The sequence below is a fragment of the Cetorhinus maximus genome, chromosome 4, assembly GCF_964194155.1.
Source record: "Cetorhinus maximus chromosome 4, sCetMax3.hap1.1, whole genome shotgun sequence".
Lineage (NCBI taxonomy): Eukaryota > Metazoa > Chordata > Chondrichthyes > Lamniformes > Cetorhinidae > Cetorhinus > Cetorhinus maximus.
Window position 1 is genome coordinate 150,757,128 of NC_135882.1, and position 14,613 is coordinate 150,771,740.

Sequence of the window (14,613 nt, forward strand, 5' to 3'; positions counted from 1 at the left end):
CTCACCTGAATTTGGAACCAAAGTCCAGAAGTCAAATGAGTTCCATCCAGTGAACATTCAGGCATCAGATAATGCACAAAATGGCATTCTGGTTCCTGGTTAAGCAATCCCTCAATTTTAAAGTTCTCATTCCAGTTTTCAATTGTCTCCATGGCCTTACCTCTTCCCATCTCCACAATCTCCCCCAGCTTTCCAATGATTTGAGACATCTATGCTTGTCCAATCCTGGCTTCCGCAGTTTTAATCACTGGAGTAATTTGAAACTAAACTAGAGTGGCAGCCATATTGAATCTAGTTTTAAAAAGTCTGGAAATAAAAAACCGGGATCGGATGACGTGAAAATGAAGGTTTCAGGTTGTCAGAAAATAAAAACCCAGCTGGTCCTGGGTCTTACCTGTTTTATCCGCCATGTGAATGAATGAATGATAAAATGTGCAGATCGGAGGTAATTTTAACATTGAGTAACCGTGTAAAATGGAAATAAAGACCATGAGTGATGTATACCACCTGGCTTTTTTAATTCTATGATGGGATGTGGACATCATTGACAAGGCCAGCATATGTTGTCCATCCTTGTTTGCCCTTGAGAAGGTGGTGGTGAGCCGCCTTCTTGAATTGGTGCGGGATACGCACACAATGTTGTTAGAAAGGGACCGCCAGGATTTTGACCCCGCAGCATTGAAGGAGCGGCAATATAGTTCCAACTCAGGATGGTGTGTGGCTAGGAGGGGAACTTGCAGGTGATGGTGTTCCCATGGCATCTGCTGCCCTTGTCCTTCTAAGTGGTAGAGGTTGTGGGTTTGGAAGGTGCTTTGGTAAGTTGCATCAGTGCATCTTGTAGATGGTACACACTGCTGCCACTTTGCATCAGTGGTGGAGGGAGTGAATGTTTAAGCTGGTGGATGGGGTACTGATCAAGCAAATTGTTTTGTCCTCAATGGTGTCAAGCTTCTTAAGAGTTTCTGGAGCTGCCCTCACCCATGCAAGTGGAAAGGTGCATTGTAGGTGGTGGACAGGCTTTGGGGAGTCTCTTGTAGCCACAGTATTTATATGGCTGGTCCAGTTCAGTTTCTAGACAATGGTAAGCCCCATAATGTTGAATATTGGGATATTCAGTGATGGTAATGCCACTGAATGTCAAGTGGAGATAGTTAGAGACACTCTTGTTAGAGATGATCATTGCCTGGCACTTGTGTGGCGTGAATGTTACTTCCATTATCTGATCCAATATCACCTGTTTCACACTATTGCACAAAGTCAAAATTATCCCCATTGTTTTCGGAGCTATTCTCCTTCTACCTGTCCCTGGGTTCTGAAGGAATAAACTAATGATGAACAATAAAAACCAACCAGCCAAGAATTAACTAAAAAAAATTGGGTTAACTTTGAATGGAAGCTATATTAAAGATGAAAATTAGTCAGGCTGCTTTCTCTAGCCACAGTATCAATGCAGTTGTGAAGAATATTCCTAGTTAGTACTTCTAGCAAAATTATAAGTACATTGTGCACTCCTCATGACACGTTTACGATGCCTGCACAATGGTGGTCCGGCTGCTGCAGCCATTCTTCAAGATTTAAAAGCTGCTGAGACATGCCACAAACTGGAGGCCTTTCACTCCCGGACGTGTAATAGTAACTGCAGCTCCCTCCGTGTTGCAGGGCCTCATATTGTCCGTTCAGGTTTTAGAGCCTGTTTGCCATCCTTAACTGGATGGCGAGCACAGCTTCTGGCCTCTAATTGGCCAATTCAGCCAAAATCGCCATCAGTTAACTGTTCCTATCACAGTGGTGTTCGGGGCCCCAATGTCAAGGTTCCCAGTCAAAACACAAAAGCCTGCCCCTCTTCTCTCCCATCATAATCTCAGAAAATTGGACACAATCTAAATGAATTGCAACTCATAATAGCCAATTCTGCTTTAACATAAATTATCGGAGCTGGATTTTGTATCCTTTGTTGAATGCAGGAAATAATTTTTATCGGTGTATATGATTGCATAGTTTTAAGTCACAGCACCTTAACCAGAACGTTTTTAGCCTCTTTTCTGATGAAAAAGCTGTTAGCCAATAATAACTAATATGGGTGATCCACTTTAGATAAATCTAAGGAACAGCAAAGGAAGCAAGACTGGTGGGAGTTATCAACTGACTGCCTGATAGTAATGATTGAGTGCAAAGATTTAGAAATATGGAGATCAGAGAAGCATGCGGAACAGTTCAAACAGTAAGAGCAATGAATTTCTAATTTATCCAGGGCAGTTTATTAGACCAATTTTAATTTTATTTTATAATTTTAACTTTGACCGGCAGCCTAAAACATGTGATATTGAACCCGACATCCATTATACATCAATCCCAATCATTATTTCTAGTACTGAAACATTGGCCAGGATTTTCTGTGCCCACCAATGTTTGGGCGTGTTCGGACAACATGGTATGATCAGTTTCATGGCGGCATGAGACCAGTTTGCGATCATCCGCTCAGCCCACCATCAGACATCGGGAATCTCATTGTAATACATCTGCATCTCATTATTAGGCCAGCCTGCCGGAATCATCCCCTCCACTGGATCATGTTCCACAGACTGATTCCTGGGATGGCGGGACTGACATAGGAGGAGAGATTGAGTCGATTAGGATTATATTCGCTGGAGTTCAGAAGAATGAGGGGGGATCTCATAGAAACTTATAAAATTCTAACAGGACTAGACAGGGTAGATGCAGGAAGGATGTTCCCGATGGTGGGGTGGTTCAGAACCAGGGGCCACAGTCTGAGGATACTGGGTAGGCCATTTAGGACTGAGATGAGGAGAAATTCCTTCACCTAGAGAGTGGTGAGCCTGTAGAATCCGCTACCACAGATAGTAGTTGACGCCAAAACATTGTATGTTTTCAAGAAGGAGTTAGATACAGCTCTTGGGGTAAAATGGATCAAAGGATTTGGGGAGAAAGCAGGAGCAGGCTATTGAGTTCGATGATCAGCCATGATCATAATGAATGGCGGAGCAGGCTCGAAGGGCCGAATGGCCTACTCCTGCTCCTAGTTTCTATGTTTCTATGTAACAGCACATAAGCGACATGCACCTGGTGGACTGCACTTCGCTCGGGGCCTCAAGGTTTGTTTGCCTACCTTGCATCGGTCAGCACTCATAGTCATCAGCACCAGGCTTCACAGACAGCACCACATCACTTTTAGGGGGGCTCATGGCAGGTCTCTACCTACCAGATTGGTCATATGTGAGTGGCTTTTCAATGGCTGCCAGGCTAGTGCTTGCTTGGCGAAGGAGGAGAAGTGATCTCAGGCAAGGGAAGAGGCTGCAGGATGAGGGCTGTACTGGGGAAGGAGGGTAACCCAGGGTGTGTGCAGGGCACACGTTGATCACCAAGTGGCCTCAAGATAATAAGGGCTGAGGAGACAGTTTCCAGAGGAGATGAGGCCAGATGGACATGTGAGGGTATGTGTGTGAGAATGAGTGGTGGCATCCGTTGATCTGGCAGTGAGTGAGATGCCAGTGAATGTGTGATGGGCTTGAGAGTGTGAGTTTAGAGGGATGAGATGGTTGCCATGCCCTGGCTGCTCAGGTGAGATCATTCATTCTCTATCTGCATTGGATGGCCAACCTCTTCAGTGCAGCATTGGCAATGATCACCACTGCCACCGCCTCCCAAGCCTAGTTGGTCACGCCGCTGCCTCTCCTGCGACCAGAGCGGGGGTAGAGGACATTGCAGTGGGCCTCCAAGGCGTCCAAAAGGCGTTCCGGTGATGAATCACTAAACCTGGGGGCTGCAGTCTTTTTGCCTTTTGTGGACATCTTCCCTGCAGTAGTCCTGGGCTGGAAGCACTGAGAGGTATATGTCTGTTTGAACTTTAAATATGGCGCCCGACATGGTGAAGCGACGAGGTGATGACATGGCGGGTGAATGAGAGCCTGCCCACCATTGAAACATCATGTTTGCTGGGAATGCATAATTAATGAGGCAGGTTTGGGACGATACGGCATGAAAACCCGTCATTGCAGCCATTTTACATGTCCGCTACCGCACTTAGTGCAAACCTGGGTCGATTCCGCCCATTGACAGTGTTTCTTTATCCACAGATGCTGACAAATCTGAAACCTGCTGAGTATTTCCAGCATTTTCAGTTTTCATTTCCAAGTTCCAGCATCTTAGACTTATTAATGAACCAGAATTAGAAATATAGAAACATGGAAAATAGAAGCAGGAGCAGATCATTTGCCCTTCTAGCCTGTTCCGCCATTCAATATGATCATGCCTGATCCTCTGTCTCAACGGCATACTCCTGCTCTCTCCCCTTACCCCTTGACGACTTTAGATTCCAGAAATCTATCTACTTCTTTCTTAAACATATTCAGTGACTTGGCCTCCACAGCCTTCTGTGGTAGATAATTCCACAGGTTCACCATCCTCTTAGTGAAGACATTTCTCCTCATCTCAGTCCTAAATGGTCAACCCCGTAACCTGAGACTGTGACCCCTTATTCTAGAACCCCCCCAGCCAGAGGAAACATCATCCCTGCATCCAGTTTGTCCATGCCTGTCAGAATTTTCTAAGTTTCAATGGGATCCCCTCTCATTCTTCTAAACTCCAGTGAATAAAGGCCTAGTCGGCCCAATCTCTCCTCATATGATAATCCTGCCATCCCAGGAATCAGTCTGGTGAACCTTCGCTGCACTCCCTCTATGGCAACTATATCCTTTCTTAGGTAAGGAGACCAAAACTGCACACAATACTCCAGGTGTGGTCTCACCAAGGCCCTGTACAGCTGCAGTAAGACATCCCTGCTCCTGTACTCAAGTCCTCTCACAATCAAGGCCAGCATACCATTTGCCTTCTTAACTGCTTGCTGCACCATCATGCTTGCATTCAGTGATTGGTGTACAAGGACAACCAGGTCCCTTTTTACATCAACATTTCCCAATCTATCACCATTAAATAATACCCTGCCATTCTGTTTTTCCTACTGAAGTGGATAACTTCACACTTATCCACGTTATACTACATTTGCCATGTATTTGCCCATTCACTCACCCTATCTAAATCACCTTGAAGCCTCTTAACTTCCTCCTCACCGCTCACATTCCCACCAAGTTCCGTGTTGTCAGCAAACTTGGAAATATTACATTTGGTTCCCACATCCAAATTATTGATATATATTGTGAATAGCTGGGGCCCAAGTACTGATCCCTGCGGTACCCCACTAGTCACCACCTGCCACTTTGAAAAATACCCATTTATTACTAATCTCTGATTCCTGCCTGCTAACAAATTTTCAATCTATGCCAGCATGTTACCCCCAATCCCATGTGCTTGGTCATCAATCTGACAGTAAGGGAGCATCTTTCAAATAGTGACCATAACATGATTGCATTTGACATGAGGTTTTACAGAGAAAGGAAAGAATCACAAACCAAAGTTTTGAATTTAAGTAAGACACACTTCACAGGGAAGATAAATAAATAGGCAACAGCAAACTGTTAATAGGTAAACCGACTGAGGAACATTGGGAAGTATTTAAAGCTATTTTTGGTCAATATAAAAATAGTTCATATCGCTAAAGGGCAAAGGCTTCTAATGTGTGAGTAAGTAATCATACTCAACAAATGAGTAAGAGACAGTATTAGGCACAATTAGAGAGTGGTAGGCAAGAATAGACATCAATCACCTTTAACCCAGAAGCACAAAAGTAAGGAAAATTTGTAATTTCTTTTAAAAGTCTGTGGAATCAGAATTCTTTTTAGAAATGTTTCGAAGGGACTTTTAAGAGTTTGTATCAATTGTAAAGAGATCAATTATATTTTCCTTGGATAATCAGAAATACTGGCCCATGTGGCCTGGCAACCCTTGACCTGGCAGTACCAACAAGAAGGAAGTTAAGAAATAAGTTGTGTGCTGGCAGACACAAAGGACAGTTATAGCCAGTGGAACTGGGGGGTGAAGGCCCTGATGTGGACTCAGAGAGAAAGCAGACAAAGACAGAAAGAGGAACACATTAATTTTTTGTGAGAAGAAGAAGCAAATCATTCTCAGGAAAAGGTCATTTTTTCTGTTTGGCAGAAAAGGAGACCGGAGCTCGTGGGCTAAAAATGGTCTAAAACCTGGATAGCTGTGTGAATTGGTTGGAGCTGCATAAGAGCTGGGTGTGTTCCCAGAAGTGGCCAAACTATGAACCAGTGTATTATTGGTTGGTTGATGAAAAGGAATTCTGGAAAGCTACACGATCAGAACTTTCATGACCCGAGGGAGAGAGGATTTGTAGAAGTGTGCAGTGCTGATGAGAATCATACACATAAAACTCAAACGTAAAACTTGTTGTTGGATAGAAATCCTGACCTACACTGTGTGAATAAAAAAACAACATATTAGGAAATAATTAACTACAAAATTCCATACATGCTGAAAGGGAATGTTTGTGATTATGTAACTATTTAAGGTGAAAATTACCTTTTTATTTCAAGTATCATTTGTTAATTCATGTTTAATTTGCATTGATTCAAGTTGTGTTAAAGTAAAAGCCACAAAAATTGGAATCTCTGTTGGTAATTTCTTCATTTGGGGGTCATTCAGTAAATTTTGTTATTTTGGATTCTGGTTCCCCCTTGGGGATCGTAACACATCCCTTTGGTATTCAGGAGGCAAAGAACAGGGAGAAGATAGGATGAAATTTTATATCTGCCCCCAAGGCAAGTTTGGAGGTGGGGACATTTAATTGAATGGGAGGGTGCCAGGTAGAGAGCCCTCCTCCGCTCTAATTAATTTTGGGGTGGGAATGCTCATGGACGGCCATCCTGCTGCAATGCCAATTGAGATCTTTAAGTGGACAATTAATGTTTACAAGAAAATGACCCAAAGGGGCGACTGGAACTTGTATTTTTATCATCTTTTAAACATTTATGGAGTACATGATTTTCATAGTTCAGGTAAATCAGGTGTTATTTGCATAGTGCATGCCATCTTTGTGTGTTGGTAACACCTCTGATTGGCACCTCACCCATTTGGCAACAGGAAATATCTGATGGTGGCAGCATCTTAACAGAATAGCCATCACAAAAAATAATTGTACTGTTGACCATAAAGACCTGCTGTATTGAATTTCAGAAAGATCTGCTGCAGGCCACATAGCCACAATATCTGCTGGTGCAAATACAGAAGGGCACATGCACAAGGTTAGGGACAGGAAGGAGACCTTACCCAGAACAGAATATTGGGATCACTGGAAGAAATTGGCTAAGGCTGCCAATGCTAACTCTATGACCCCCTTGCAATGCCTCTAATTGCAGGAAGGAGACGAACAATCTCACCAGATCACACAAGGTAAGATCTGATAAGGTTGTTCGACTATTCATCACTTAAAAACCTGCTATAATGCTGCTAGAATGCTTGAAATACTCACCATCAATGCCCACGAAGCAGTGCAGGTCCCTTTACATCATCCAGTCTTCAACTTCTAGTACTCTTTTACGCACACCCTTACTGTAATCGCTGTTACATGTGGCAGGTACCTACCATCCTTCACCTGGTTTCCAAGTCCAGCTCTGCCAGCATGCTCTATCCGAAATTGCCAGGAGAAGGCCATTTGTTGGGTAGCACATGCCTTAAGGGAATATCAGTGGCAGATCCCTCAACAGCATGCAGAAAAAAAATTGAAGCCACACTGAGCTGCCACAGAAGCAGATCAGAGGCTAAAACAGAGCTGAAGAGAAGGGAAGCACTTTGCAAAATTTGCCTAGCAGCTGTTCAGTGCCACCAGTGGAAAGGAGATTGATTACCTTTGCAGAACTTCTGAGGCTTTGTCAAAGGCCTTAATGAAACACATATCAGGTTTGAGGCTTTACAAGCGCATAATGGATACATTTGCCTGAGTAGCCTGGGAAGTTCCTCAAAAACCTTCCTAGAAAAAAGGAGCAAAGATAGATGACTCACGCACACTTACGCTCTGACTGGAATTTCTGGGCTTCTTTAAAAAGGGGGAATATTCTGATAAAACAGAGTTTCACTCCAAATATTAGCTCATCAACAGACAATGTGGCTGCTCTCCACTGTCTTCAGCTGTCAGGAATTTCAGGGAGCTGATTTATTGATATTCAGAAGCATTATGACTTCTTTTCGAAGGAGAAGACAGTGCTTAGCAGCTGGGGAGATTGGCAGCAGATGGTGGATCCTACTTCTGGACCATCTGGAGTATATGAAGAGTAGAGAATGGGAGATCAGTGAGGATGATATTCTCAACGGCTAATAAAATTGTGTATAAAAGTTGCAGTAGTGGAGGGATTGATACCAGCAATATAGTGATGGTAGAAGTAAGCAATTTTGGTGACGGATAGCATGTGAGTTTGAAGCTCTGCTCTGCGTCAAACAGGACTCCAAGGTTTCAAACTAGAATGGAGCTGCTATTATCCATATTCCTATTATCTATCATTCTCATTGCCCACCAGAATCTCTCCAGGACAAAGCTTATGGTAAGTCATGAATTCCTTTGCAAACTTTCAGTATTATTGTGTTTCATTTCCTTTCTTGCTGAATAAACTATACATTGCTTCTTTGGTTATTTTTTCCTGTACTCGTCTTCATTCCCAGGTGCTGTAAAGTGATTGAGCAAACTCTGGGGATCCTCTCAATTATCAACTAGTTTGAGTTATACTGGAGAATTTGTTCCAATGTACAGGAAATCGGTTTAGGCAGCCACAGTTCACTGGTAAGAATGGGCTCAAAGCACAAAACTGCCCCTAATTCAACACTAATTGGCAATCTCATTCAGAGAGGTCACAGGGTGACTTGCAGTAGAGACATAAGATATCACAATGTACAGTAATGAGCACTGTTCTGATGTTGGAGCAATGGCACACTGCTGAGGCAGACCAAATAGAGCATTACTCTGAATATAGCTATACTGTGCCTGCCATGGAAACACTTGATGTGTCACAGAGCGACTGAAATGGAAAATGTTCCATTCCCCGGCACGCAAATCCCTCGTCTTGATAATAAAACAAAAGAAGAGCTACATTGAAGTGGAGGGAACTGTGCTTAAAATGATGTGACATAATGATAAATGGAGTAAACAAACACAAAATGGAAATGTACAGAATAACAAACTCCAGGACGAAAGATGTGCCTTTTGGGGCCTAGGTTTTCTGAATTAAATTAGATCAAAGGTAAGAAATGGACCTTCAAACCCTGACACAAAACACCTTTATATTTCTGACAACCTTATTGATTAGTTTTCAACAAACTTTTGGCTGTTTCTTTCATTGTTCAGGAATAATGAAATATGTTTCCTTCCTTTCTGACAACTATCTCCATAGCAATGCTCCCGTGGCGAATGATAAAATAAAATTTTCACATGATTGACAGTTATTCTGCAGGCACTTTAAGTGAACAAACCCTGGCATAATTTCCAATGCAAACTCAGGACGGACAATTAAATGAAAAGCAATTTGCTTCATTATTCTAGTTTTATCCATAACGTTTTAGCATTCGAAGATAAGCATTTGCAATCATGAAATATGTAAAAATCAGCAATTTGTGCACCTTAGAAGGTTTCTTATCTGAACTGCCATTTCTTTATGCTCCCTTCTTATTAATATTCAATGTGCTATGTGTGAGGGAAAGAGAAACTATTTGCATGTTTAAGGCCATGCTCATCTAATTTTCTGTTCCCATGTGTTCAATATTCTGCAAATATTTATCCTATCTATTGCCAGCACTGCCTGCAAATCTAGGCGAAGCAAATCTCACTTGGCAAAACTTTTACAAATATTGGGCGGAATTTTCCGTGTCTGCTGGGCGTGTTCGGCAGTGTGAGCGAGAAGGCCAAAAAATCAGGCTCATGGCATCACGAAACCAGTTTGCAATCATCCGATCTGCCCGTCAATGGCGGACCGCGTTTCCCACCAGCAGACGTTTGGGAACCTCATTGTCATATATCTACAGCACTGACTGGCGCTGCAGACGGTTTCAAATGTGTTTCACGATAGCGTGAAACCGATTTTTGGCCTTTACGCCAAATTGTCCGCTCACGAAATTCCACCCAACTGTGTTACCGTTACCTCTATTCACATCTCTTGCTCATGAGATGCCAGGAGCTCTGTTGAGTGACTCAGCAATGAAATAAAACTGAGTTCAAGTAAAAATAAAGAGAAAGATTTGGACACTCGATGTGAATCATTACTTGTTATGGGTTATTTATTGCTGTTACAAAAATGCTTGTATATTAGTGGATATTTTTATATTTAATGTATTGAGTTTTTTTATTCTTTCACAGGTTGTGTTTGTTGCTGACTAGGCCAAGATTAATTGCCTATCCCTATTTGCTCTTGAGGAGGCAGTGGTGAGCTGCCTGCCTGAATCTTTGCAGTCCATGTGGTGTAGGTAGGAAGCTGTTAGGAAGGGAGTTCCAGGATTTTGACCCAACGATAATGAAGGAACAGCAATATAGGATGGAATTTTCCTGCCCCATTGCAGTGGGGGCAGGGCTGTAAATGCGGCAGGCCACTCAACGGTCCTTGCCTTCGGCGGGACCGGAAGATCGCATTGGCAGGAGGAGCAGGAAAATTCCAGCCGTAGTTCCAAATTAGGATGGTGTGTGGCTTGGAGGGGAACTTGCAGGTGGTGGCGTTCCCATCATCTGCTGCCCTTGTCCTTCCAGATGGTAGAGGTCACTGGTTTGAAAGGTGATGCCGAAGGGGCCTTGGTGAGATGATGCAATGCTTATCACATTGAAGCCTCTGTGAGCTGTGTAATAGATTGCTGGACTAAACTAAGTTCCCATCTCAGCCTGACAGAGTGAGACACTGAACAGAGGAAAGAAACAATAATCTTTGGATGATCTGCAGCGGACTGACCCCAGAAAATGAGATCAGCACACCATCTTATGTACAGGTCTGCCAGCTTGTGTGTTCCCTGTATGCTGGAAAAGGTGCAGAGAAATAAATGACAACAGCAGTTTGCATTTACATAATTCCTTTAACATAGCAAACATCCCAAGGTGCTTCGTGGCAGAAAAACAGATGCCAGGCATCAGTGAAAAAAATGAATTAGAGTAGGTGACTAAAATGTGGTTGGAGGAGGTTTTTAAATGTGAGCAGAAGGCAGCAAAGCAAAGATTTAGTTGCATAGAGCAGGGGCAGAGAAGGTTTCAGTAGTTCTGATAAAAAGGAGGGGCAGGGTAAGTGCCAGAGACTCATGTTACAAAACAAGTGGGCACGGCTGAGGCAGAGGCCTGGAGGAGGTTGTAGAGGTATGTGTAGTTTAAGAGTCTGGCACATATAGGTTTAACATGGGGCTGAGTCCAATACCACCCACACAGTGATGTAAGAGAACACATGACCCACACCTAGGGGCCAGTGTAGTGTTGGACAGAGCCGCTTGCACAAGCAAGCATGGAGACAGCCTTGAACCCTATAGTGTATATATAATATATATATATATATACATAGTTCCCATGTTTAAAAGAATATAATGACTTCATTAAGACCTAAGCAAATGGAATCCAACACTCTACAACAGTCTGATGAGGAGAAGCCATGAAGAGATTTTCATTGTGTTGGGGACAAGGAATTAACAGAAGTAACTGAGAACAGGAGTGAGCAATGATTTGCACTTGGTGCAGGATAGTGTTCAGTGAATGGATTCCTGCTCAGGCTGAAGTTTAGATAGGAAGGAATTCAGAAACCTAAGGCGGAATTGTCCCTGAATTGCACTAAGTGCAATAGCGGGCATGAAAAACGATGTTTTACTTGCCAACCACAATGACGGGTTTTCGTGCCATACCTCCCAGCACATCCAGCCTCATTAATAATGCGTTCATGGGAAACATGCCAAACCGCTGGCGGGTGGGCTCGGATTTTCCCATCATGCCGTGACCTCAGCGCTTCCTCGCTCTGGGCGCCATATTTAAAGCGCACCAGAATGCAGCCTACTTCATGTCTACAGACCAGGACTGCTCCAGGCGACAGATGGTCCTCAAAGCCAAGGTGACGACAGCCCCCAAATTTAGTGACACCTCCCTGGAGCACCTGCTGGGTGCAGTGGAAGGCCACCGCGATGTCCTCTACACCTGCCCTGGCCGCAGGAGGTCCACCAGAGTCACCAATCCAGCCTGGGGTGTGGTGGCAGCAGTAACCAGCACCAATGGAGCACAGAGAAGGTCAGCCACCCAGTGCAGGAAGAGGATGAATGATCTCATCCATTCTGCCAGGCAACCACCTCATCAATCTCAATGCACACCCCCAAATCCATCACACATCCACAGGGATCTCACACCTCAAGGGACAACACCACTAACTCTCTCACACACCCTCACATCTCCATCAGGCTCAAATCCTCTGGAGCTCGCATCCTCATCCCATCTATGGCTCAGCTCACCACACAAATATCCACATATCCTCATCGCCTACTGTGGCATGCATCTTGATCACACTCTCTCCAACCGTTATCATGCAGGAGAAGCTGGCTCACAATGGGAGGATAAGGTCCAAGACTGGTGGTGGAGTGGCCAACATTAGGCCCCTCATTCACTTTGGGGAGCGTGCCATCACACTGACTGGTGAGGATACGGACTGTGCCTGCGGTGACGGTGAAGTCGGCGGCAAACACTCCCTTCAGGATCCTGCACTACATCATCCCTCTCTCAACACAACTGTGAGTGCTCTCTCTCCTGCTTTTGACTGTGCTGCCATGCCCTAATTATCTCTACTTTGATTCACAGAGAGCTCTGCCAAGCGACTGACACCCTCAGCCAGCCAGTCCCTCAGCTCCATCCAGGTCCTCAGCTCCAGCCAAGAGGACACCTCCTCCATGGAAATAAGCAGCCTGGAAGTCCGATCACAGTGATTACCCACACCCTGCACCAGCACAGAGACACACACCTCAGTGAGACCTAGATCTAGACACATCCGCAGAAGGAGGAGGTCCCCAGCGCTTGAAGGACTGCTGGAGAAGAGGCATCTGTCAGGTGGAATCAGGTGACAAGCCTCTGGATTCGGCCTTCCAACTCATCATTGAGAGTCAGCAGAAGGTGGGTGAACGATCATGCATAGCTGTTGGAAGCCCTCAACACAGTGGCAGACAAGTCGAAGGAGTGCCTCTGCCTGCTCTTTGATGAAGTGGTGCCCACATGTGCGCATATCCATGGGAAGGATGGCAGATGCCATAGCAACCCTAGTCCAGCAGAACATGAAGATGTGCACAGGCCTGCACTCCATTGCGGTAGCCACGGGTGAGTTCCTACAGTGGCAACGCAAGAGGGAAATTGGGCACCTCGACGTCCCTCCAGGAGTCGGGTGTGGGGCCCTTAGGCACCTGAACGAGGGGGAGCAGCAGCTGAACACCCATGGGTCATCTACTCAGGAATCCCAGAGGCTAACTGCTCCCTCTGAGTCTCCTTTGCCTATGACCCCCTCAACCTTACCCTCAGTCACCACAGAGGGAGCAGCTGACCCACAGGAGGACAGCCAAAGCAAGCCCTCGAGGCCTCGGCTCTCCAGAGGATGCACACCGAAGTCATCAGAGGCAACAAGGCCAACCATTGCACAGGCTGTCTCCACCCCTGCTGTGGAAGTCAGGGCAGCACCTAGAAGAAGTGGTAGGCCTAGAAATGTTAAGAAATTCTCATCACAAGTGGTTGCGCGGGTGAACACATTTCGTCACTTCATAATCTGAAAATATATTCACTTTCACTGAATAAAGTGTAATATTGTCTTTCAGCTTCATTGACAGGCTTCATGAATGCTCCCCCTGCACATCCCCACAGCACCCCCCGCCACCCCCACCCCCCACTACCACCAATAGCAGGTTAGCTGCACGCAGCCTGACCAGTACTGGTTCTGGAGGGAGAAGTATCTGTGGCAGGGCCTTTCAGAGCCTCATGCAAGTACTCTCCCCTTCATGCAGAGCCTTTATCCATCACAATCATCTCACTGTCCAGAGGATTTTCGATGCTGTCTGCTGGGGTTCTCTTTCAGTTGTCCATCTGAGCTGAGCTGCATCTCCGCCCACCCACTGATCACACTCCCATGCAGCACCTGTGCCGTCCAACACGAGGCTCCGCTCACTTTTGATTTCGACAAGCTGGTAGTGGTCAAACTCCTCATGAGCTCCCCCACTATTCCTCGCCACCCCCACTAGTCACCCATATCCTTTCCCCCATAACCATACACCCCCCCTGGCATAACCTTCAACCTCCCCACTGAACCCTTGTTACTCCAGGATGTCCAGGCGAACTTGCATGTTCCCTACCTCCCTTAAGATCCCACCTCCATCAACAATGACCTCTCTGACCTCCTCCTTCCCTCCCACTGTGTCTGTGTTTGCCTCCATGACCCCACCAACCAACCTCGCTGCCCCTTCCACCAATACCATCGCACCCTCACCCTTCCACCCTACCGGCTCCCTCTGCCCCTTTTACTCTAACCATCTCCTACCATGCCCACCCTGAGTTCACTCTCCAGGAGGCAGCCATTGACTCCACAGACCCCTCCCTTGCACGTTCACCTGGACATTCTGCCCTCCTACCCCTTCATACATCCTTACTCCTTTCTCCCCCCTTATGCCTTCCTCCCCCATACTCCCTACTTCCCCTGGACACTTCCTCCCCTCTGA